This window comes from Bos indicus x Bos taurus, chromosome 27, assembly GCF_003369695.1.
Source record: "Bos indicus x Bos taurus breed Angus x Brahman F1 hybrid chromosome 27, Bos_hybrid_MaternalHap_v2.0, whole genome shotgun sequence".
NCBI classification, from domain to species: domain Eukaryota; kingdom Metazoa; phylum Chordata; class Mammalia; order Artiodactyla; family Bovidae; genus Bos; species Bos indicus x Bos taurus.
The window spans coordinates 10,979,202-11,005,197 of record NC_040102.1 but is presented as its reverse complement, the minus strand read 5'-3'; the positions used below and the strand labels follow the sequence as shown (position 1 = coordinate 11,005,197).

Sequence of the window (25,996 nt, the reverse complement as noted above, 5' to 3'; positions counted from 1 at the left end):
CAATAACAACAGCAACACACACACACACAAAAAAACAGCAACAAAACCAACTACAGGCTAATCAGGAACATCCTATAAGCCTAGGAATCTCCATAATCCACTGTTTCCCTACTACCTGAAACTTCTACACACACTTAGGAAACTTGCCACTGTGTGCAGCAATCAGAGTTCTTACTCGATGATCAACTGGAAATTTGCCTGCACTGAAGGTTGGTCTCTAATTTTCTATCTCCATCAAAGGTCTTTAAACAGCTAATTTAAAGTATACACTTGTTAAGGTGCTGTTTGATTGCAGTTAATTAGAATATACTAATCGCTCTTTCCCATTACATATTTTACAACCAATTTGATCTAGGATAGGGTATATCCCAGGAGCTCTGCTATAAAGAATCTAACTCGTGATGGCAGGAATCAAAGATCTCTTAAACGGGGTTAAGGTTATGATTCCCATTAGTCTCCATCTCCTGTTGCTTGAAGGCAGGATGGGAGACTTGGCATGATAACTAGTAAAACTGTATTTGTGTAAGTGTCCATTATTTGAGAGGTTATGTGCACAAGCACTCTCTTCTATATATGCATATATGTACAACACACACACACAAACACACACACACATTTTGATTAAGGACGAAAGTGCAAAATAGCAAGACTCAGGGAGCACTAATATTTCCTATGATCATAAAAACTATTTTCCACATATAACCTCAAATATATTGATAAATTACACTGACTAAATATTTGTACACATCTTGTAATAGCAAAAGCTCTGGGGAGACAGAGCATTTTTTACAGTTCAGGAGGAAGATGAAGGCTGAAAGAGGAAATATTATTTTTGAAAATAAGGCCCTAGATAATCAGGTTCAGGTAGAGGACCAAAGTCACTGGACTTCAAGCACCATACATGGGCCAGTCTACTCCTATGTTCATTTAATAGGCAAGTAGTAAGTAATTCTAAAACTTACTTAATCTAGAGAAATATCCAAACATAAGGAAAGCATTTTTCTTTCTGGAAACTTAAAGTGATTGGGCAGAAATATTTTAAAAATTAAATGACAAGATGTTGACAAATATTTAAATATCTTCAGACTTATTTATACAAATTAGAAGTGTACTTGAATATTAGCCTATAACATATATTAATATAATTAGTGTAGATTCATGCAAGAATCAATATATAATACATGCATATACACATGTTATTTCCACAGAATAAGTTAGAGAAAATGATGTAGGGAATTCATTGTAAATCTTCACGCTACTATCTATGTGTCTATATTCCAAAAGGTTATGTAGTCAGCTGTGAAAATGTTTGCCCAAAGAAACCTAAAGAAATGTTAAATTGCAGGCTAATTTGAGTTCACTCCAAATAATTGGCTCTATTATTAAACATTACTGTAAGTAACTGACAAAAAAAAATTCTTGCAACTTTGCAACTGGCAATAAGTGAGTTAACACTGATTAAATCGTCGAAATATAGCAACTTGTTTTTATTCCTACACATTATTTAGTTCAGTTTAGTTCAGTGACTTAGTCTTGTCTGACTCTTTGCAACCCAGTGGACTGCAACACATCAGGCATCCCTGTTCATCACCAACTCCGGGAACTTGCTCAAACTCATGTCCATCGAGTCAGTGATGCCATCCAACCATCTATTTACCTTTTTTCCAAAATCAGCAGTTAGAATAACAAAATGTCAGTGTAGGCAACATTCTCTTAAGCATTGCTAAAGCTCCTGGGTTTATAAATCAGGAAATTGATACTAGGAGATATTCAATTACCCACACAAGATCATACAGATTTAAGTGAAATCAAATCTCAGATTTTGGCAGGATTCATTTTATGTCTATGGTAATAAAATATCAAGATTAATTTTTTCAAGCAATAATTCACTTAACAGTCAACCACAACAATAGAGCAGCTCCAATTATTTAAGAACATGATTTTATGAAAGCTACTACATTATTTTAATTATATTAAAAATCAAAAACATCCAGGCATACCCTCTGACTTAATTTCACTTTTGATTACCTTAAATAAATGTTTTTGGATGGCAACAAAAACATAAAGCACAATAAAACACTTCATTTAGCTTTTTGAATCTTATGAAAGTATAAAACAAAACTACCAAAATATCTAATTATATGAGATTGTTAAGTAACTTCTTTTAAACCTATACAATGAAATAACAGTCATTAAATTGATACTGTGGTAGGAAGATATTTAATGACATAGATATTTTTAATTTAAAAAGTATACATATGATGCTACGTTAAGTACATGATAAATACAAAATAAAATATGATACATATATATCAAAATATCATTTTACAGTTTATACAGCTGCATATTTTGTATTGTATTTTGCATTTCTCTTTTGTATTTACTACATTATTATGCTTAAGAACTTTTTCTTATGTTGGCAAAGGAATACTTAAACTGTAGTTTAATCATATAAGGAATACTGAGCAGTAGTTATATTAAACAAACAAGTTCAAAATACATGAGTAGAGAAAAATCTTAACAATATAAAGGTGAGTAAAAAAGAAAGTTGTAGAAGCCTCCATAGGGTAAACATGCAATGAACTTTAAGACTGTACTATTCTTTTAAATTAATCTTTAAAATTACAAAATTTTATTAAGGCTATATTTTAAATCTTGAATTTTGGTTTTGTGAGAGTAAATAATTAAACATCCCCAAAAATGTCACAGTAGAAATATTTCTGTTGGAAGTATTTTCATTCCCTTCATTCCATGATGTTATTTATCCTAACTTTCCTTTTTTCTTTTTTGTTCCCTGAGTAATTTTAGTTTTCTTTATTCTCGTGCTATTTTAATAAGACAGTGGGCTGGGGGTGGCGGGTGCTTCCTGCTCCTGTTCGTCTTTGCAGTCTTTGAAAGAAAAGTCCTCACTGGGGAGGTGATGGGGCTTCTCTCGGGGTGGCTGACGGACAGCCCTTGGCGGTGACGCTGCTCTGGTGCACTTGGTCCTGCAGTTTCGGCCACTGTATGTGTCAGTGCACTAGAGCTGATCATATTTGAGGATGGTTCTCACACTGGCAACACTCACAAGAGAATGAAAGGCAGAGCACAACATGCCGCTTCAGTCATTTATAACAGAAATACAGGAGTTCCCAGACGACTGTGCAAGAACCCTCAAACACCTTCCTTCCCTAAACAAAATGCATAGGAATAAACAGATTATGGGAAGGTTGCTTGGTGAGCACTGGTTTACCATAAAAAAGGTAGTCATGTTATTTTATTTATAGAATATGCTACTAATGCTATTAGCCCAAGCCTGCCTGCTGCATCAAACGTTCAGAAGGCTAACCCCTACGGTATTCCTGGAAGGGCATTAAGATGAAGATCACCAAACTGTGCCTTTGGGATTCTGGATCTGTTGGTCCTTATCTTCTTGAGACCTGTTAGAAACATTTGGGGCTTCCTTGGTAGTTCAGCTGGGCAAGGATCTGCCTGCCATGCAGGAGACCTTGGTTCGATCCCTGGGATGGGAAGATCCGCTGGAGGAGGGCATGGCAACCCACTCCAGCATTGTTCCCTGGACAATCCCCATGGACAGAGGGGCCTGTCGGGCTACAGCGCATAGGGTCGCAAAGAGTGGGACACAATTGAAGTGACTTAGCATGCACACATACATGACATGTTAGTCATCATTCATTCATTCAGCTTACTATATATTGGCATTATCTCACGCACTGGATATACAGCGGAGTCTCAAAGAGTCGGACACGACTGAGCCACAGCACAGAAACATTTGTCTCTTAGATATTGTTAACCCTGTCAGTAAGATTCGGAGAAGGCAATGGCACCCCACTCCAGTACTCTTGCCTGGAAAATCCCATGGACAGAGGAGCCTGGTGGGCTGCAGTCCATGGGATTGCTAAAGAGTCAGACACAACTGAGCGACTTCACTTTCACTTTTCACTTTCATGCACTGGAGAAGGCAATGGCAACCCACTCCAGTGTTCTTGCCTGGGGAATCCCAGGGAAGGGGGAGCCTGGTGGGCTGCTGTCTATGGGGTTGCACAGAGTCAGACACGACTGAAGTGACTTAGCAGTAGCAGCAGTCAGTAAGATTAGAGTGGCTGCCTTGGGAACAGATTCTATTCTTTTTGGTAGAGGCTCTTTTTGTGTAGATTTGGTCTCATATCATGAGGTGTCTTCTCATCCATTATTATGTAGCTGTTTATTTGAAGTCTTAAGAAATTTGTGAGGGATCTTTCTCTTAGTTTTGCCTACAAGGACAATATTTTTCCTGGCTATTATATTACCAACACAATTTAATGAAAGATTTTAAGATTTATTCATATTTTAAACAAGAATAAAAGTTTTTTGACATTGCTCAATGGAAAATATTTTTAAATAAGACTTTCAACATATGATTGGCTAAACATGGGAAATGATATTTAAATGAATATATCATATATAATGAAAAATCAATACCAAAGCTGATTCAAGAGTAAATTCTGTTTCAATAATATTTTGTAAACTGAAATTTCCATTTGTTTTAATTTTTTTCATCGGTTAATTTTTTGTCCATTTGCTTTTAAATTTTTTCATTTGTTGGTACATGCACACTTTTATTTAAATGCACCCCAAAAAAAGTTTTTTTATTTTTAGGTAGTGTAAATTCAAATTTTAAAACTAAATTGGAAGCTATTAATATTGTATCAAACAATATTGATTGAAACACACAAATTTTTAAAAAACTAAATATTAAATGATCCAATATAAATATTATTAGCATGACAATTTGGAAAAAGTCTTGCCAAATCAGTACCAAGAAACTGAAAACTCAATTAACATTGGTTTCTGCACTATTTCAAGGTTATTTTCCCTCAAAATTTATTAAATCAAATAATGAAATTTACATATATATATATACAGGAGAAGGAAATGGCAACCCAGTCCAGTATTCTTGCCTCGAGAATTCCATGGACAGAGGAGCCTGGAGGGAGCGACACTCCATATGGTCGCAAAGAGTCGAACAGGACGGAGTGACTAACACACACACACACACACACACACACATAATTTGGATTAAGTCATCAACTTTTTATTTAACTGAAACATTTTAAAATATATATGTTAAAACCATTAAATTTTTGCTTTCCTTTTTGTCCAAATTAACTACTATTAAAAGGCAAAATCTTAAAATGTATCATATGCCAGACAAACATCAACAGGAAATGTTTTATTTAAAATCTTACTATGAAATTTCTAAGTGACAGACTATAAACACAATAGAAATATCACTGACTCATGATTATATTTAAAATAATAAACTGGTTGTTATTGTTGTTTTGGTTGCAGCATAAAGCACTTGGGATCTTAGTTCCTAGACCAGGGAGCAACCCATGCCCTCTGCAGTAGATGTGGGGATTCGTAACCACTGGATCATCAGGGAAGTCCCAAAAGTAATGAACTTTTTTGATCCCACAGTTACCAATAAAATTTTGAAGAAATGAAAAATAAATTTGATTTAAACAGATAACTTTAGAAATAAAATATATTTAAGGCTAATAGTAATATATATATTTAATAAAAATATATTTAAGGGCTTCCCTCATAGCTCAGTGGGTTAAGAAACTGCCTGCAGTGCAGGAGACCTGGGTTCGATTCCTAGGTCGGGAAGATCCCCTGGAGAAGGGAACAGCACCCCATTCCAGTATTCTTGCCTGGAGAATCCCATGGACAGAGAAGCCTGATGGGCTACAGTCCATGGGGTCGCAAGAGTCGGACATGACTTAGCGACTCAACCACCAGCACCACCAAGGCTAATAATACTTTTCATTATTTTAATGTAGTTTTGAATCAAAGTTAAATGAAGTTGGCAATAACTAAAATATTATCAAGTGCTTTGAATTTAATAAGCAGAATATTAAGTTCTATGGAAAAGCATTGTGAAAAATGTGAATAAGGAACCTTTGAGTGATAAACAGATCTTGGATCTGTATTTTAGGAAAGACCTACAGTATAAGTAATGATATACTTGGAATAAAGACTTAGTATTCTAAACTCAATACCTGTTGTATCACACATAAGAATGCAAGGTATTTTCACTGTATATAATTTGATCATAAAACAAACATACTTTACTTTGGGAATCTTTATATACCATATCAAATTAAAATTAAAAATCAGCTTTCTAAGATAATAAGAAAGAGAAATTGTGATACATCCCATGACAAAACATTCTCCAATGGTTAACCTCTTGGATTATCCTGTAAGTAACTGGATTTAAAAGAAAAATATCAGTGTACTCTTTGTTTTTTAATTTGATGATATGAACAAATCAATGATGACGTTGCTGTTTATTTGCTCAGTCCTGTCAAACTCTTTTGTGACCTCACGGACTATAGTCCATCAGGCTCCTCTGTCCTCTGTCCTCTGTCTGGGATTTCACAGGCAAGAACACTAGAGTGAGTTGCACTTTCCTTTTCCAAGAGACGTTCCCGACCCAGGGATCAAACATCTCCTGCTTGGCAGGCGAGTTCTTTACTGCTTAGCCAAGGGGGAAGCCCAAATGAATGGTAGGAGGAACCTAATATTTATAGCGTATTTAATTTTATATTTATCTTTTAAATAATTTTTAATCAAGCTTATGAATACTGTCTAAATTTAGGAAAATACTCTCTCGAGGAGGGGGGGAAGTTCAGGGAAATAAAGTAAATTGACATATTTGTTTTTCAATAATATAACAACACAACTTTTAAATCTCTATTCAATGGGATATCATTATCCTCTCAGGATATTCTATTCTAAGATAGTTCAAACTAATCAACATAGAATATCATACACACACAAACACATACACACACGGAAACCCATTTATCATTTCTAGTTGTCAAATTTGTTGAAATATGGGTTTTTCTATTTATACTGCTGTTTATTTTGTATATAATCACAGCTTAAATCTAGAAATATTTTATCTTCCAAATAATAAAACTGATTCCTGAAATCTGCATCAAGTTCTTTTTAGTTTTATCAGTAACTACTCAAAACCAGTCCATACGAGTATCACCCTATAACTGCTGAAATATTTTTTTTATTTTAAAAGGTAACATGAATAAATCTTTCTGCTTTAGTTAACACTTAATGAATAACTGATGGAGCCATAAACCAAAAGTCATTAAGTATCAATGCAGTCCATGAATGAGTTGGTACTTGTAACTGCTATTAGTTACTATTAAATAAAATTTAACAAACTTGTATAAACTGGAGGGCAAGAAGTCATGATATAAACAGGTGACCGGAGTCACCTGGTTTCATCTTCATGTAACTCACCTAGGAGAGCATGTTTCCATTCTTACTTGCCTGGGGCACTAGTTTAGTAAATTCTATAGACTTACAGCATTTTTTGGATTCTTTATTTTGTACGATAATGTTCATAACCTGATGTTAGCATCAAAGATCCCAGCAGATTCCTAAAAATAATCTATTCTACTGAATACGGGGAATTGAACAGGACTATAATCTGATTATATTCTTATTAAAATCAACAGCAGAGTTGGGGGGTATGTGTGAAGTAATATCAATTTGAACTTTTTGAAAACAGTTATTCAGTCTTTTAATTTGGTGACAGCATTATATCTTCTTTCAATTTAGGCACAAAGTTCTGAAAATTAGTCAAATATTACAAAAAACTTTAAAATATTCATATTATAAAACAGGAAACAATTTTAGGGGCATGGAGGGTTGTGAAACAGTCAAAATCATAAAACGTACTGTTATCATAATGCAAACCCTAGGTAGACAACTGTTTTCTTCTAACAATATCAGGTAGTAAATTCTTCCATGATGCTGCTTTCTTTTTCTTTTAATTATGCCTCTTTCTATTTCTTTCAAATCTCCTACTTCTGGGAAAAATGCCTAGAAAATATGTTTATTGTAGTAACTGATAGATGATTCTGCTAAATTCTTAATTTTTTCACTAATTTGATACCAAGTTTTGATTCATCTACCTTTTTTAGTAAACTTCTAAATGTATGTCCTATAAAAACAGGGAAGATAGTTTTCCACCATTACTAAGAAATACCTGTGTTTGTCTCAGCCAATGATTTTAACCTTTAAATAACATTACAAGTAATCTGTATAAGATGCTATACTTAGGGATCCATCACGTGTTTTATGGTAGTTGAATGACTAGTAAGGTGGCTTTCTAATCATATTTCTACAACTGAGTATCTCTAAAACCACATAGAAAAAAATGCCTGAAGTCCCTAGACTTCAAAAAGAATGTTGGATAATCAATGAAGTAAAATCTGTTCATTAATATTGATATGGTAAGAGCAAAATTACACTCATGTTTAAAATGTAAATATATATATATATTTAATACAGATGATTAAATACATATAATTAAGTTATATTTATTCTTGGTAGAGTTTTATAAGAGAAAGTGCTGATTGAAAAATGAAAAGAGTTCTTACATATAAAAGTATTGCACTCAATACATCATAAACATATAAATATTAGAGTAGTATTCAAATTTGGAAATATCATTTGAAATAAACCTTCAGATTCTCACCATTTCTGCTAAGACTTATAGCCTAAGATATATTTTTAACTGCTGTGCTCATCCAGAATAATTTTTATTTTCTTACGTTATAACTGATCTTTCATATATACTGCTTAAAACTCTTTCTTCATTCAGAAGCTAAAGGTGTCACCCCCAATAAAACCCAAGGTTCAAATATATGTGCATTTTCTAAAAATTACAAGTGAAAGTCATATTCAGTTATTCTTTACATTACAGGTGAAGTCAAACAGGCTGCTGACAAGATAGAAATTAAAGGATAAAAAGATTTCATCTTTTGTTTGATCTTCACTGACTGATAAATCTATTTCATCTCTTAGATGATAATTTAATGGAGAAAAAAAACAAAACTTACTGCTGCTTTATAATCTCTCAGACCCTCTAAATGTTTTCTTTAAAGTTTCATTCAATTGAAATATATTTAAGTCTAAAATCAATAGCTACACTTTTATACTGTTGGAAGAAAACTACCTAATACAGCTATAACAGAATAAAGTCCTGAAAAGACAGAAATAATGACAAACATGGATACAAATCACTATAATAAAATGAACAAAAACTCAGTGATTGCTAGACTGCAAAAACGAGGCTTGGCTTAAATAGAGGCACACATTTCAATTGATACTTTTAAATGACCTATTTGTGATACTGTAGCTTTTAAAATAAGAATTTAAAAGTTAATGATTAGAGAATTTCCAAAGTTCATCAGTTTACTACCCCTGTCACTTCAGGAGACTTAATGATATCTATCTACCTACCTTACCTGATTCTGTCAAATAAACTTAACTGACCGAGCTTACTTATTGCATTATATAGAGAGTATTGAGCATTTTTAAAAGTTCCAAAATATAATTTATCTATCTATAAGTCCACGTTATACCAGAATTATATTAATTGTATCAAAATTTCATTGAGACTAAATTTATGCAATAATCTATAAACACACTCAGTTTTGTTTGAAAATGTATATATCACATAAGCAATGACTATACATACTCACTTCTTTCTATTTTACTAAATCAACATTGCTGTTACTAGCTGCCTTTTAAATTATCAATTAGTTATCATGCTCGAAGAATCTAACATGCCTAATAAAGAGAAAAATTTATTAAATATCCTGTTCTCATATTTTTAAACATTTAGACATAGAATAAATATTTCAACAGCTTACACTGAAATCTTTTTGGTTTTGCAATGTATGGATGGGGAAAGGTAGGTAATAAATTTAAAAACCCATCATCAATTTGTGTGGCAACAGACAAGATAAAATCAGTTCTTTCAGAAAAGTAATTATATTACAACACAAGGAGTTCCGAGCCTTATTTAATATTATGGGAATGTAAAGGAAATAGTTTTTAGAATTCACAATTAAGTACTTTTCTAGAGATGTTATCTGATAATTTATAAAATAATCACCTATATCATATAAACCTGTACACTCAACCTAAAGCAGGTATAGTTCAAATGAGTACTGGTACTACATTTTCCAAAAGCATCCGATTTGTCCCAAGGTTTCCTGAGATGTTTGATACATTGTTTTAAGTTTTAAAGTACTAAATAATAAAAATAAAATAACTGAGTTCTTCCAGAGTAGTTAAGCAGAGTTCTAAGACACAATGAAATCTACAGCAAAATACAATGAAAGGTGCAGAGACTGGAGATGGTCAGCCTAGATTTGATAACAGGTTCTCTACTGAAACAGCGCAACAAAGGCCTGAAGTTTCCTAAGCCTTTGCTGCTTTGCCTGTAAAATGGACAGCCTGTTTTGGCTCTGTTAACTGTAAAGTTACACTGTCAGATGCATGACTGCCTGTAAAGTTTATAAATTTATTTAGGAAGGCAGATTATCTCTGTACATGATTATTGTTACAGTAATTACCAATGTACAGGCACAAAAAAGTAGTCTTTGAAGATTTTTTCCTTTCTATCTGCCTGTATGATTAATGTGTTCAGGTCACAGCGGTTAAAAAAAGTCATGTGAATCTTGGGAAGAAGGACTAGCAATTCACCAGAATTACTAGAAAGTTTTATCAACTTTTCTTCTTCAATTTCAGGTACAGTAAATTATTTCAAGAAATATATATATAAGCCTAGCTTAACTGTGTATAACACAAACTCAGTTACATTCAAACTACTGGAAAGTATTCAAACTGATAAGGTTGATTCACTTTTAAATACAAGTTTATGTAGTCTTTCAAATTATCACACAATAATTAGACTTTTATTATGACCGGAGGAACTGTTTTCCATGGTTCTCTGAATCACCCCCAAAATGTAACTATATGACTAATTGGTATTTCTCACATGAGTGAATCATATTATACTTTAATCGGTACAAAGAACTATTTTTTAATGTATTATGGGAGAAAACAAACTTAAAGAATTGAAATTTCTACAGATATGCTTCAATTATATTTGAGTTGGCATGATTTTTTTTTTCCAAATAGGACAGAAAATGCACTGCCTCTCCTAAAATGAGCTCCACATACATTTTTTTTTTTTTTTTTTTTTTTGGAACCATGGTGACTGAACAGGGATAAATGAGTGTGTTAGGCAGGTTCTAGAACAGCTTTCCACTGCTCCATCTGCTGGATCAGCCTACATCGCCTGCACCAAGTGGTAACCTCCAAAAAGTAACAGGAACTAATTCAGCAGGTGGCTTCAAAAAGCTCACGCACGTTGCTTGAGAAACTTATTGTGACTTTTTAATTTGTGTTTAGCCTAGAGTTCCAATTTCACCCGTAATTAAAAAAAAAAAAAAAATGAAGAACCCACAATCGCCATTAAAACAGTAAGGCACTGAGGATACGCTTCACCGTAGGGGATCTACTACAAACAAGAAGGAACTAGGCTATACATCTATTTCAGGTTTGCACACTCCTCCAACCAGAGGTAGACATTTCTCCTGAGGGTCCTAAGAAGTCGTTCTCCTCATCGAGAAATGGAAATATATGCATAAAAGTTTTAAAGAGATTAAAAAAAAAAAGCATGCCTATCAGTAAGCACATAAAGACCACAGAAGAAAATAATGCCTGTCCAAACAGGATTTACCCAAAGACCAGGAAGCCCTAGGCTTTTTTCCTCCGCAGCATCTTTGCAGGCAGCTCCGGTGTCGCGCTTTCGGACCAGGAAGCCACACTTCTCCTCCAGCTCCCAGTCACAGACGGGACAGTGTGCAGCCGCCGCCACCCGCCAGGCTGTCCCCGCCGTCCCCGCCACCACCGCCGCCACCACGGTCGCCACCGCAGCCGCTACTGCAAAGACAGCGTTAACTCCTCTCTTGGAGTCGAGCGGCTGCAAACTTCCCCTGCTTTACATGTACCTTTTCCTGCAAACTTGAACGTCCTTCCTTGCAGAAGGGCCAAGGAAAACCATTATAAGCATCACAGGGAACAGTAATAAAGGACACTCCCGCAAGGTAAGACCTGCGCCTTAATCAGAGCCGCGATGCTCAACCAGATGGGGAAACACCACGGCCAGCGGATCCTCCCCGCCCCTCTCGGAGACCCTCGGCCAGCGGTGCCCACGCCATCGGGGAGGGTGGCTGCAGCCGCCACGGGCAGCGCCAGGCGGAGGTAAAGTTTGACAAATGACGATTGCTCCCAAGAAGGAGAGACCCCGGGCAGCCCGCAATCCGCGCGGGCCGTGCCGGGGTCGAAGCCGTGCAGGAAAGTGCCACGTACCTTGCTGCGATCGCCAGGCGGGGAGGCCGAGCAGGGAGCGTCTCTGGAGGTGGCGGGGCGAGAGTCCAGCCCTGGCCGCGGGCTCCCTCCCGCGCGAGCCGAGGCACCGCCGCCGCGCCCGGGCGCAGGGCCGAGGCACCGCCGCCGCGCCAAGGGCGCAGGGCACCGCTGGGCACTTGGCCCAGAGAAGTTGGGCAGCCTCCGCCGCAGCCCCGGCGAGCGGCGCGAGCAACACGTTTAGTTTGAACTTTCCAGCTCCAGTCCCGGCAAATACACACTCACGCACACACACGCGCGCGCGCGCGCCGGGAGAACCTCTCAGAGGCGAGCGAACGGGCACCGGGGGCTCTCTGGCCGCGTCTCTCTCGCTCGCTCGCTCTTATTGGCGCGGAGGTTATTGTTTTATTTATTTATTTCCTCCTCCCGCGCCTCCCGCCCTCTCCCTCCCTCCCTCCTCCTCAGCCCCCCGGTCCGCGCGGCCGGCCCCGGCGCTCCAGCTGCGGCGCGGCGAGGCTGCGCGCGGCTGGCGGGGGCTGCGGCGGCCGGGGCTGCGCGCCGGGCGGGGGCGCGGGGACGGGGCCGGGTAGCCGTGCGGGCGGGGAAGGCGAGGACCGCGGGCCGCGCGCCGGAGGTGAGGGGACAGAGGCGGAGGCGGCGTGGGGAGGACCGTGCGGAGCGTTTCCGCCAGCCCGGAGGCTAGGGCGACACGGGTGAAGCCTGCACGGCTACCTCCTCGCCTCGGCCGCCCGGAAGGCTCAGCCCCCGCCCGCCGACCCCCGCCCTGCCGCCTTTCCAGCTCGCCCCGGGCTCGTCCTAACCCCTCGGGGACGCTCCAACGCGCCACCACAGCTCAGTCAGGGAGGCGCGAGTTGGCCTTTTTTTTTTTTTTAATAGTGGTTTAAATGCTACGCAATTCGGCTTCCCTCTCCCCACCGTCCTCGCCCCCGACTATCGGGAGAGGTGCAGTCCACCCCCGGTGCGGCGCCCGGGCCTCGCTGGGCTGGCTTCACCCCGGTAGGAAATGCGAGAGGTGGCCCCAGACCGCAACCTCCGAACGCAGTTTGGGGCGCCCTGGTCACGCTCCAAATCCACCCCCGAGCTCCGGCGCACGGATGTCTCCGCTGCTACGATTCGCCCCCTAATGAGCTCGCCAGTGTCCGTTGACCGCTGGTGCCACGGTCTTTCAGTGACAGTCTACCTGGTTCCCAAAACTGCAGGAGGGATGACCTTAGAACTGGCCGCCCTCCCCCACCCTTCTCAGCCTCAACGCCGGGCCGGGAAGAGCCCGGTTCCCATTCAATGAAATTGATCTTCCACTTGCATCTTCCCGAACCTACTTTGGAACGGCTTCTTCAACGCATACCCCTGGCAGGCTTCCCATTAGGTAAATCTGGTTTGGGTTTTTGTTTTATGGGTTCATGATTTCAGTCTTGGAAAGGGGAAAAATAAAAGGAAGTAATTCTCGAATAGATAAATAGTCAGTAAACGAATCACCGTCCGAGACTGAAGAGCAGATCTCACCTCTTGCATTTGGAAGCAGGGCTCCTTTCCTCGGTAATTTAGCCTCCAAAGTCCTAACAGTTTGGGGCTATACCGTAGTAGGGCTCCAGGTATAGCAATGCTGTGACACTAGAGTCCTTACCATTATCTGTTATAATATGCACTTACTGTTTTTTCTGTCCAAAAATAACGTCCAGTCTCTCTGCAACGTATTCATCAGATAGCCATCCCATAGTGTTTTAGATCTTTTCTCAGAGATTCCCGGGTAAGTGTACAAATACTCCTTAAAGAGCTGATTATTTCACTGATTTTACATTTTCATTGATATCTGGAGTAAGCCCCCCAGAGGTCAGACAAGGAACAGGTGAAATTCTGAAACAGGAGAAAACGGAAAAAAAAAAAAAAAAATCCTTTCAGAATGTTACTAATCTCTGGCACCAGGTTTAATATACACTTGTCATTTTCAAAGAAGGTAAAAGGGAAGCACCAATATCTGGACATGCAGCTCTCCCCTCACTCATGAAGCACCAGCTTGTTATGAGAAAAGGGGCCACTCTAGTTGAATTTAAGACCCTCCTACTGTATGGTAGGATCCAGAGATAATCCCCCAAAGCAGGGAAGTGCCTCGCTGGTCAACCAAATGGTGGATATGAGGGTGTGCCCGTTTCTCAGGGCATCTGTGCCAGTAAAGAAGTAAGATGGTTGCTCAGAACCTGAAAGGACCACTTGTAACTTAAGACCCATGACTTTGGAAGCATGTATATCTCTACAGAATACAACCCCACCCCCTACCCCGTCATGTGGCCAGCATCTAACATGGGGGAACACCTATCTGATGTTGATACGTTTATTGATGTTGTTCAGGTGTTCAATCGTTGCTGACTCTTTGTGTCCCCATGGACTGCAGCATGCCAGGCTTCCCTGTCCCCCACCATCTCCTGGAGCTTGCTCAAACCTGTGTCCACTGAATCCATTGATACGTTTTTAGTGCTTTGCATACAACCTCCTCTGGGTATATATCTTGTTGGTTTGTTCCTATTGGCTGAAAAACAATTGAGATGGCATTCATATCTAAAATTTTTCTCAGGGAATACAACTGTGCCCTAGTACCACTTTCTTCAACCTCTCCATATACATTTGTTTCCAGTATGTTTCTGTACTCCAGTGTCCAGAGTAACCAGTGCTCACTGGCGATGCAGGCTGCACAGTGATGGTCATTGTCGCTATCATTAGGAATACACACATCTGGTGCTGAGAAAGATGCTGCCTCTAGATGCAGCAAACGTCATAACCTGAGATCTGAGATGGAGAAAAGATGTTTAAACCGGGAATCGATATTAATCATCATAGTAAATCATTGACTATTTTAAAATGTCTACCACCTTTGAACTTCATCTGTTTCAATGATTGTGTTTATGTTTGTACCCACAGAATAAGACCTATTTCATAGAATTTTAAGGTATGTATGGAGGGAATTAAAATTATAGAAATGTAAAGGGGGTGTGTAGCCTTTTTATTTGTTAAGGGTCACTGAATCAGAGGGAAAGTAAATATTAATCATTACATAGATGTTAAAGAATAGCAATGTTGAGAGTTTATTTTGAGAAATACCAAAAAAATCCACCATTTTATATAATATATATAACTACTGGATTGATTAAATTTGTCTTTTGAATTTTTTTTTTTTTTTTGGCTGCATCATGTGGCATATGATACCTTAGTTCCCTGACCAGGGATCAAACATGTGCCCCTTGCAGGGGAAGGAAGGAGTCTTAAGTACTGGCGCACCAGGGAATTCCCTGTATAGGTTAAATTTGTTTTAAAATATTCTTCAACTTCTTACAGTGATCAAGGCAAATAAAAGGAGATTAAAAAGATGTAAAACAAAAAGGAAGATTAAAGAAAATGAAAATTCTGACCCCAGATAAGGAAGCTGTTTGGAGGCTGTAGGTGACATGATAGGTGGATGGTGGGAATCATGAAGAGAGTCAGAGATATTAGTGTCCTTTCGCTTCTGGCCCAGAACAGCAACAATCCTCAGAAAACTCCTTAAATCTCTGCTTAAGATCCTGAATTTATGGAAATTTTCTTAGACACCACTTTTTTGCTTGTGCAATAAAACTGTACTATGCTAGAGAATGAAATCAGATCAATAATCTACACTTCCCCAATCAATAAATTGACTCATTTTTTCATAAAAGATAAACCGAGTCACAGTTTTATTTGATAACAAATGTTAGTAATTTTTTAAAATCTGTGAATGTTCATGAGCAAGTCACACATACTCCCCTTTTCCAAAATCCCTCTTTAGTAATTTATCCCTAGTATTTAGTGTGTTAAATCTCTTGCTTTTCAGGTTCTCCAACATTTATAATTATTGTTACAGTAAAACAAAAAACAAACAAAAAAAGTCCCTACTCTATCTATACACATTTTGACACAAATATGCACATTATAAAGCAAAGATTCTCAATATATCTCTTCAGTCTTAAGTTTCTTATGCTCATCTCACCTGTCAACGTTGAGAAGGCAGCTTCCTCTTCCCATACCAGGTAGCATCACTAGGCATCACTAGGTTCCTCAACCTCTGATTCAAGTTTCAGTGAAACCCTGGATGAGGAACTTGGGGATCCAGAGTGTCAACAGTACTGGGCCATTTTATATAACGGACTTGAACTTCTGCAGATTTTGATATCCTCGGGGATGCTGGGACCTAATCCCCTGCAAATATCTAGGGACAACAGTACCCTTCACCAACCACCACTAAACTCAACCTGTTTTTCCCTACTCCTGGGCATCTTTAGTCACCACATTTAGAGTGTTCAGGAAAAGATCAGGGAACCTTTGGACAAGTTCTTCAGTTTTATCTCAAGTGTGGAAAAAGAAGGGCAGTAAATTAACTGTTAGTGAATTTAAGGTTATATTAGTAGAAATTCCAAGTGATTAAAAAGTTCATTCGCCAGAGAGGCCAGTGCCGTTTCTGGAAACTGTGGCAATTGTGACTGTACCTAATCCTGTGGATGCTGGTGCTTGAGTGTGGTCATTCTGAGAGTCCCTGTGTCTAGAAACTCAGAGCTCATCTTCACTAATCTCTTGGCTTCTTCCTGTCTCACAAACTGGCCTCCTCTGATTCTTCCTGTGAGTTTTTCCTTCCTCCTCAGGACCCTTGCAAACACTGTTCCCTCTGCTTAGAACGCCTGCATTTTCTCAACCACCATCCTCAACTCACTCTTGCTCATCTTTGTGCTCCGGGAAATGTCACACGCTAAGGATGACATAAGGATGCTAAACACTTCCTGGATTGATTACTTCCTAAAATTTGCTATCATGGCTCCCAGACCTTTCCTCTAGTGTATACAGGACAACTTCAAAGTTCATATAACTGAAATATTTACCGAATATTTTTCCCAGCTCTGGACTAGAAATTCCAGGAGAGGAGTTTTCATTGTATCTTAAGCACTTAGTGCAGGGCTTGTTGCAAAGTAGTTGCCAAAAGTACATTCTTATTAAATTAATATATGAAAGAAAAATCAATATAATCCAGGATGGCTAGTGTCTGGACTGGACAGTGGGATGCTGGACACGTGGGACATGGCGTGCTGTGCTGTGCTTAGTCACTCAGTTGTGTCCGACCCCATAGCTCACCAGGCTCCTCTGTCCATGGGGATTCTCCAGTCAAGAATACTGGAGTGGGTTGCCATGCCCTCCTCCAGGGGATCTTCCCAACCTGGGGATGGAACCCAGGTCTCTTGCACTGCATATGGATTCTTTACCCTCGGAGCCACCAGGGAAGCCATGATAGGATAAAGAAAAAACTACTTCATTTTATCCAAGTAGATTCTATTTTCATCATTATTATGGAACCATGATATTTTTCAAAATCCTAGAATATTTTCAAAAATAGGGTACTTTTTATCACTGATACTTTATGGTGAAGAAAGTCCTTTAAAAAAAAATTGTATGACCAAAAGGAGTGGAAAATTATCAAGAAAGAAAATGAAATTACAGCATTTTGATATTCTAAGTAAACAAATTTTTATTCTTGGCCAATTTTGTGAGAAGTTCTGTTTATGCTTTGAATTTTTCCTTATTGATAAAAAGTTCAACTCTGTCTTGAATTAATTATAGTATGTATAGTATGTATAAAGTTGGGAATGTCTTCAGGAAAATTTATATTACTATCAATAGAGTATATGAGTAAGGAAGAAAAGAAGAAATAATTAATGCCAAATTATTCCCAACTATGACATTCACAGAAAATCAGATTTTAAAATGCAGATGTCAAAGACAAGTGGAAATTTAGAGCACAAAGTTTCTCTTCTTACTAAGACTGTATTTTCATAGACCATTTACATACCTCTGAAGCTTGATCTTTTGCAACTTAACCTCACTCTGAATGCCCATACTTCTACTGACCTTTCTCAAAATTTGATCTTAAAAGGTACTTTTCATAGTCTTTCACTTTCATGGAAACTTCTGATATCAGAAGACCATATTAATTTTTACCTTTTTTGGTAACTGCTGCATAATATTTATCTCACATTAAAATATTTAACATAATTTTCTAGATTTCATTTACATTCAACAGCAATGAAAACTTGAAGTTTTAAGCATTTATATTTTTTATTTTATAATTCAAAGAGCTTATGTTTTTTCTTTTTTTTCCCACTGAAGATACCTGAGAAGTTCTCTACATTTAAATACAATCTACAAATGATAAATTCATAAGTGTTTAATATAAAAGAAAGGACACATATAATTTGAAAAGTTTTTTAATTTAAATTTATTATTTTCGATAGGGAGTCCCACACATGCATTTGAAAGATTATATTTATCAAAGTATTAATCATTGTATATACTCTTTGCAACCCCTTGGACTGTAGCCCACCAGACTCCTCTGTCCATGGGATTCTCCAGGCAAGGATACTGGAGTGGGTTGCCATTTCCTTCTCCAGGGGATCTTCCCAACCCAGGAATCGAACCCAGGTCTCCTGCATTGCAGGCAGATGCTTTATTCTCTGAGCCACCAGGGAAGCTCATATATGGATATACATATATATGAACTATATGGGTCAATCTCAAAATGTTCTCTTTGATAGGGGCATTCAACAGATCAAGAGCCATGCCAAGAGCCAACCTTTTTTTTTTAAGGTGAAATTTCTCAAAGTTATCAGTAACATTTTCAAATATTACTCTTAATGTTTATTCCTATTAAAATTAATTTTAAGTCTAAAATTTTGGAAGCTGTAAATGAGAGTGGAGGACAGCAAACTCAGTAAAGAAGTTTCCCTGTTACTAAGTGAAAATTACAGTGTTAGTCTCTCAGGCCTGTCCAACCATTTGCCACCCCACGGATTGTAGCCAGCCAGGCTCCTCTGTCCTGGAATTCTCCAGGCAAGAATGCTGAAGTGGGTTGCCATGCCCTTCTCCATGGGATCATGCTGACCCAGGTATTGAACCTGGGTCTTCCACATTCCAGGCACCATTACTAAGAGCCCAACATAATTTTTTCAACAGTAACTGAAGTCCAGTTTAACGTATCACACAAAAGAACACACATGAAATTTAGAGGAAAGAGAAGCAGATGAGGACATTAATATTTTATGCTCAAAGAAGAAAGTGAAAATGTTAATTGCTCAGTCATGTCCTACTCTTTGCGACCCCATGGACTGTAGCCCACCAGGCTCCTCTGTCCACGGAATTCTCGGACAGAGTTGAGTGAGTTGCATGCCCTTCTTCAGGGGATCTTCCTGACCCAGAGATTGAACCTGGGTCTCCCACACTGCAGGCAGATTTTTTGCCGTCTTAGCCAGCAGGGAAGTCCTTCTGTGGTACATGGTTGCTGACAAATTTCCCATGTTTCCTAAACATGCAACTGGATCTCCTCTCTTTATCATTAGCATGAAGAAAGCAATCCTGAACTAACTCTACTTAGAGCCAGTGAAGCGGAGTTCTCAGGTACACCCTTTAGTGGAGCAGAAGCAGGGAATACCAAAAATTGTGTTCAGTAATATTTAAATGCTATATTTTAAAATTGAATAAATATATGTAATATAAAATTTATCATTGAGATGATTTTATAGTGTGCCACTCAGCAGGATTAATTATATTCCATTTGTTGCACAACAATCACCACCATCCATCTCTAGAATTTTTCATTCTCCAGAACTGAAACTCTGTCCCCAGTAAACAATCACTTCCCGCGCCCTCTCCCTTCAGCCTTCGGCAATTCCATTCCACCCTGTTTTGTGAATCTGACTACCTTGGGAACTCTTATTGTCGGGAATATGTTGTCCTTTTGTGATTGGCTTGTCTTAATATAATGTTCTCACTGTTCATTCATGTTGTGGCATGTGTTAGAATGTCCTCCCTTTTATAGGCTGAATAATATTCCATTTTACCTATAAGCCTCATTTTATTTATCCATTCATCCTTTAATGGTTTGCTTCTACCTTCTGATATTACGAATAATGTTGTTATGCATAGTGGTGGTTTAGTCGCTAAAGTCGTGTGCGACTGTTTTGCGAACCGTCGACTGTAGCCAACAGCTCCTCCGTCCAGGGGATTCTCCAGGCAAGGGCACTGGAATGGATTGCCATTTCCTTCTCCAGGGGACCTTCCTAACTCAGAGATTGAACCTACTTCTTCTGCACTGACAGAAGGATTCTTTACCACTGATCCACTAGGGAAGTTTTGCCGTTGTGCATCAGATCAGCCGCTCAGTCGTGTCGGACTCTGTGCGACCCCATGAATCACAGCACGCCAGGCCTCCCTGTCCATCACCAACTCCCGGAGTTCACTCAGACTCAAGTCCATCGAGTCAGTGATGCCATCCAGCCATCTCATCCTCTGTCGTCCCCTTCTCCTCCTGCCCCCAATCTCTCCCAGCATCAGAGTCTTTTCCAATGAGTCAGCTCTTTGCATGAGGTGGCCAAAGTACTGGAGTTTCAGCTTTAGCATCATTCCTTCCAAAGAAATCCCTGGGCTGATCTCCTTCAGAATGGACTGGTTGGATCTCCTTGCAGTCCAAGGGACTCTCAAGAGTCTTCTCCAACACCACAGTTCAAAAGCATCAATTCTTCGGCGCTCAACCTTCTTCATAGTCCAACTCTCACATCCATACATGACCACAGGAAAAACCATAGCCTTGACTAGACGGACCTTTGTTGGCAAAATAATATCTCTGCTTTTGAATATGCTATCTAGGTTGGTCATAACTTTCCTTCCAAGGAGTAAGTGTCTTTTAATTTCATGGCTGCAGTCACCATCTGTAGTAATTTTGGAGCCCAGAAAAATAAAGTCTGACACTGTTTTCACTGTTTCCCCATCTATTTCCCATGAAGTGGTGGGACTGGATGCCATGATCTTCGTTTTCTGAATGTTGAGCTTTAAGCCAACTTTTTCACTCTCCACTTTCACTTTACAAATATCTGTCCAAATCCCTGCTTTCAGGTTTTTGAGGGCATACATCCAGAGGTGAAATTATTGGACCACATGTTGGTAATTTTATGCTCCCCCGCCTTTTTTTTTTTTGAGGACAGGCCCTACTGTTTTCCAAAGCTGCCTTAGCATTTTGCATTCCCAGTAGTGGTACACAGTTACAGCTTCTGCACATCATTGTCAACTCCTGATATTTCTTTTCTGTTTTTCCTTCTTTTTCCGTTGTTCTTTCTTCAACCTTTTATGTCTTTTTCTTTCTCTCTTCTTTCTTTTCCTTTCTCCTCTCTTTCTTCGTCCCCTGCATGCTCAATAGCCATCTGAATGTCTGTGAAATTACATCTCACTGTGATTTTGATTTGCTGCATTTCCCTTCCCTGCTGCTGCTACTGCTGCTAAGTCGCTTCAGTCGTGTCCGACTCTGTGCAACCCCATAGACGGGAGCCCACTAGGCTCCTCTGTCCCTGGAATTCTCCAGACAAGAATACTGGCGTGGGTTGCCATTTCCTTCTCCAATGCATTAAAGTGAAAAGTGAAAGTGAAGTCGCTTAGTAGTGCCTGACTCTTAGCACCCCCTTGGACTGCAGCCTACCAGGCTCCCCTGCCCATGGGATTTTCCAGGCAAGAGTACTGGAGTGGGGTGCCATTGCCTTCTCCAATGCATTAAAGTGAAAAGTGAAAGTGAAGTCGCTTAGTAGTGCCTGACTCTTAGCAACCCCATGGACTGTAGCCTACCAGGCTCCCCTGCCCATGGGATTTTCCAGGCAAGAGTACTGGAGTGGGGTGCCCTTGCCTTCTCCGTCCCTAGTGATTACTTATGCCAAGCATTTGTTTATGTGCTTTGGGGCCATTGGCATATCTTTCGAGAAACGTCTATCCAAATCTATTGCTGATATTTTAAGATTGTTTTGTTGTCAGTGAGTTGTAGTAGTTCTTTACATGTTCTTTATGCTACTGTTAGACGCTCAGTCATGTCCAACTCTTTGCAACCTCATGATCTGTAACCCTCAGGTTTCCTCTGTCCATGGAATTCTTCAGGCAAGAATATTGGAGTGGGTTCCCTTCTCTAGAGGATCTTCATGACCCAAGGATAGAACTGGGTATCCTGAATTACAGGCAGATTCTTTACCATTTGAGCCACAGGGAAGCCCCACATGTTCTGTATCTTAATCCTTTATTAGATATGTGACTTGCAAACATTTCCTCCCATTCTGTGGCTTACCTTTGCATTCTATTGATAGGGTCCTTTGATGCACAAGAGTTTTTAATTTTGATGTAGTCCGTTACCTATTTTTTCTTTAAAATGCAATATATTTTCAAATAAGAATTAATTTAAAAACATAAGAAACTGTCCAAATTTTACATATAGATGGGTCAGTATTACAAAATTTTGTTTTTGGCTCAGGGTCCACTATGACTCAGCATGGCATTGCTCTGTGCATTTTCTATACTATGCATTGTGAAATATAAATCCTTTGGGTTCAAGCACCTCTATTAAACAGGTAGACAAATTATATAGGAAGATTATACAGAAGAGGCTTCCTTGGTGGCTGAGATGGTAAAGAATCTGCCTGCAGGAAACCTGGGTTTGATTCCTAGGTCAGGAGAAAGGAATAGCTATCCACTCCAGTATTCTTGTCTGGAGAATTCCATGGACAGAGGAAGCTGGTGGCCTACAGTCCAGGGGAATCACAAAGAGTTTGACACAACTGAGAGGATAACATATAACGTTCTACAGGAGAGGTTCTGCATTATGAAATAAATTGTATCAGACTGATGAGAGTTTACAATTTTCTTTATTTGGATTTTCTCTATTTTCAGGAAAGTGTAAGGAATAAAATCCAAGTCTATATTTGCAGCAGTTTTTTTTTTTTTTTTTTCTGTACCAGTGGGATTATTTTTGTTAGATACGAAATTGTCTTACTTCTTGATGGGAATCACAGCTGGAAAGAGTGCCCAGGGAGTTGCTCCAGGAGAAGAGATGCCCCAGTGAGGCAGGCAGCAAAGTGAGTAAAAACCTATTTTGTGTATATCGCGCCTAAAGCCTTTTCTAACCCAAAGAAATCATGTCTTCATGTTATATAGGGAAATCATAAATCCAGAAGCCTGCAAATGTTCTGAAAGCTCAAGGAAAAGTTTGAGATATTAATAGATTTAATAGATTTCCTTCTAAATGTCAGCATATGGCACTCTAAGATTCCTTTTATCTTAACCACTAGTGACTATATGTAGATTTACCTTGCTGAACAGAACATACACAGTTATCATTGTTCTACAGCTCTGTATCTCTACTTTTGTCAGATGAAAACAATAAACTAGATTAATGTACATTTTCTTCTTTGTAGTGTTTCCCATTGTCAAACACTGAACCCTTCTTTTTTAAACGGTGGGAGCAGTGGTTGATTTTGTTTCGAAGCTTGTATTTAAGAAGTTATTTTAAAAGAATGAAGTTCATGCTCTTTTAACATCCTTAGAAATCAGTCCTCAAAGACCATTGCACCACTTGTCAATCTAGCAGACGCTGCCATATGACAACAAAGACCATGAAAGTTGCTTGTAAACTGTTTTGAGTTGGAGCAGTTTATTTTCTCAACAGATGAGAACAGAGGACCTTTTTTTTTTTTTTAATGAAATGAAGTTCAGTTTTATAAAGCCATCTGAATCTTTTTAACTGCTTTCTTTAAACCCGCATAGTAAAATCTTTCATGTGAATTTCATTAATCTTCAAGGTCATTTAGGAGAAAATGGTAAGCCTATCTATGACAGAAGTGTTGTGCATTTAATGCAGGTGTTACCCTTCAAGTGGATATATGTTAAGACAATAGACTTGAATTCATGTCTGCTCTTACTAACACATTTAGAAAGAGATCATAACATACTACATACTCTCTTCTCTCTTTCATGGCTAAGAAGATATCTACCATACAATATTTACCTTCAATTCACTCTGATTATTTTTATTTTCAGTAAATTAAAAGGAGAAGAGAGAGAAAAATAATCTATTATTCCCTTAATTGATTTTAGTTATATCTGAATGCCCAGGATCATCCCAGTAATTTTGAGAGAGAAATATATAATTCGATACAAGATTGAACTTTATGCCAGAAGGATATTTTAATGAGCATATTAAAATTATAGATTTTCACAACTTGTACTTATTGTGTTTTTGTAATATATATTCATTGTTTTAATTGAAACTAATGTCCACAGCAGAGAAAACTATTTCAAAAGCAAGATATTCTTTTAATGCTTTCTTTTTATTTCTGAAATGCAATCAGTTGTAAAGGACAAGAATTTAAGTTTTTACTTACTTATTTTTACATGCTCATCTCAAAAAATTTTGCAACAGCTTAATTATGTATGTTAATGTGCAGGAATTTAGACTGAAATTCTGTTATGCAGATGTGTCAAGACAGAACTGTTAAGTACTGGTGAATTTCAGACAATTTACTGGTGCAATTTACTAGAATTTCAATGATGATGGTAGAAAGGGAAGATTCTCTTCAAGTTAGTAAATAATTAGTACTGTCAATAAACTTGTAAATAGTGTGCTATGTGAGCTTATTAGTTGCTGTGACTTGCTGATAATTATAATTATGAAAACACATTGGTAATAGCGGACAACCTACACTGAAGAAAACACAATCAGTTTAAGACAAAATAATGAACAACAAAAAGTGTATTTTGCATTGAGATAATCTAATCAGATAGATTCCAATGACAAAAGGATGGCTGTGATAAAATCTCCTTTAGCCAGAATGCTCTAGAACAGCTGTGTATAATTAATTACATTTTTGATTGAGAGTTAATTGGCATCAGTTCAGTTCAATTCAGTGGCTCAGTCGTGTCCGACTCTTTGCGACCCCATGAATTGCAGCATGCCAGGCCTCCCTGTCTGTCCTTCACCAACTCCCGGAGTTCACTCAAACTCACGTCCATCGAGTCGGTGATGCCATCCAGCCATCTCATCCTCTGTTGTCCCCTTCTCCTCCTGCCCCCAATCCCTCCCAGCATCAGAGTCTTTTCCAATGAGTCAACTCTTTGCATGAGGTGGCCAAAGTACTGGAGTTTCAGCTTTAGCATCATTCCTTCCAAAGAACACCCAGGACTGATTTCCTTCAGAATGGACTGGTTGGATCTCCTTGCAGTCCAAGGGACTCTCAAGAGTCTTCTCCAACACCACAGTTCAAAAGCATCAATTCTTCGGCACTCAGCTTTCTTCACAGTCCAACTCTCGCATCCATACATGACCACTGGAAAAACCATAGCCTTGACTAGACTTCTCAATGTTGAGCTTTAAGCCAACTTTTTCACTCTCCTCTTTCACTTTCATCAAGAGGCTTTTTAGTTCCTCTTCCCTTTCTGCCATAAGGGTGGTATCATCTGCATATCTGAGGTTATTGATATTTCTCCCAGCAATCTTGATTCCAGCTTGTGCTTCTTCCAGCCCAGTGTTTCTCATGATGTATTCTGCATGTAAGTTAAATAAGCAGGGTGACAATATACAGCCTTGACGTACTCCTTTTCCTATTTGTAACCAGTCTGTTGTTCCATGTCCAGTTCTAACTGCTGCTTGAGAAACCTACATGCAGATCAGGAAGCAACAGTTAGAACTGGACATGGAACAACAGACAGGTAATTGGCATAGTTTGTTTCAATAACTTATCAGTTTTTCTGTAAATGTTAAGATGGTTCCTACTTTAATAGACAAAGTATTTTCTACCTTCTCAGTAACATGATCTTTAGCTAACATTATTTTTTAAAGTAAATTGAGTTATATGTTATAGTATGGGTTCAACATTAGAAATACAAAAATAAA

At 38.6% G+C, this 25,996-nt stretch overlaps 1 protein-coding gene across 12 annotated transcripts in view; it reads right to left on the bottom strand.

The window, feature by feature from the left end:
• Positions 1-12,315, bottom strand: part of TENM3 (teneurin transmembrane protein 3) — a 2,746,241-nt gene extending 2,733,926 nt beyond the window's left edge. For 9 of the 12 annotated variants that reach the window (XM_027530163.1, XM_027530171.1, XM_027530173.1 and 6 more), the window contains exon 1: positions 12,241-12,315. The gene's annotated coding sequence lies outside the window, so the exon portion shown is untranslated. The remainder of the gene's footprint in view (positions 1-12,240) is intronic. The other 3 variants (XM_027530177.1, XM_027530178.1, XM_027530179.1) reach the window with 1 other exon arrangement.
• Positions 12,316-25,996: the final 13,681 nt, after the last annotated feature.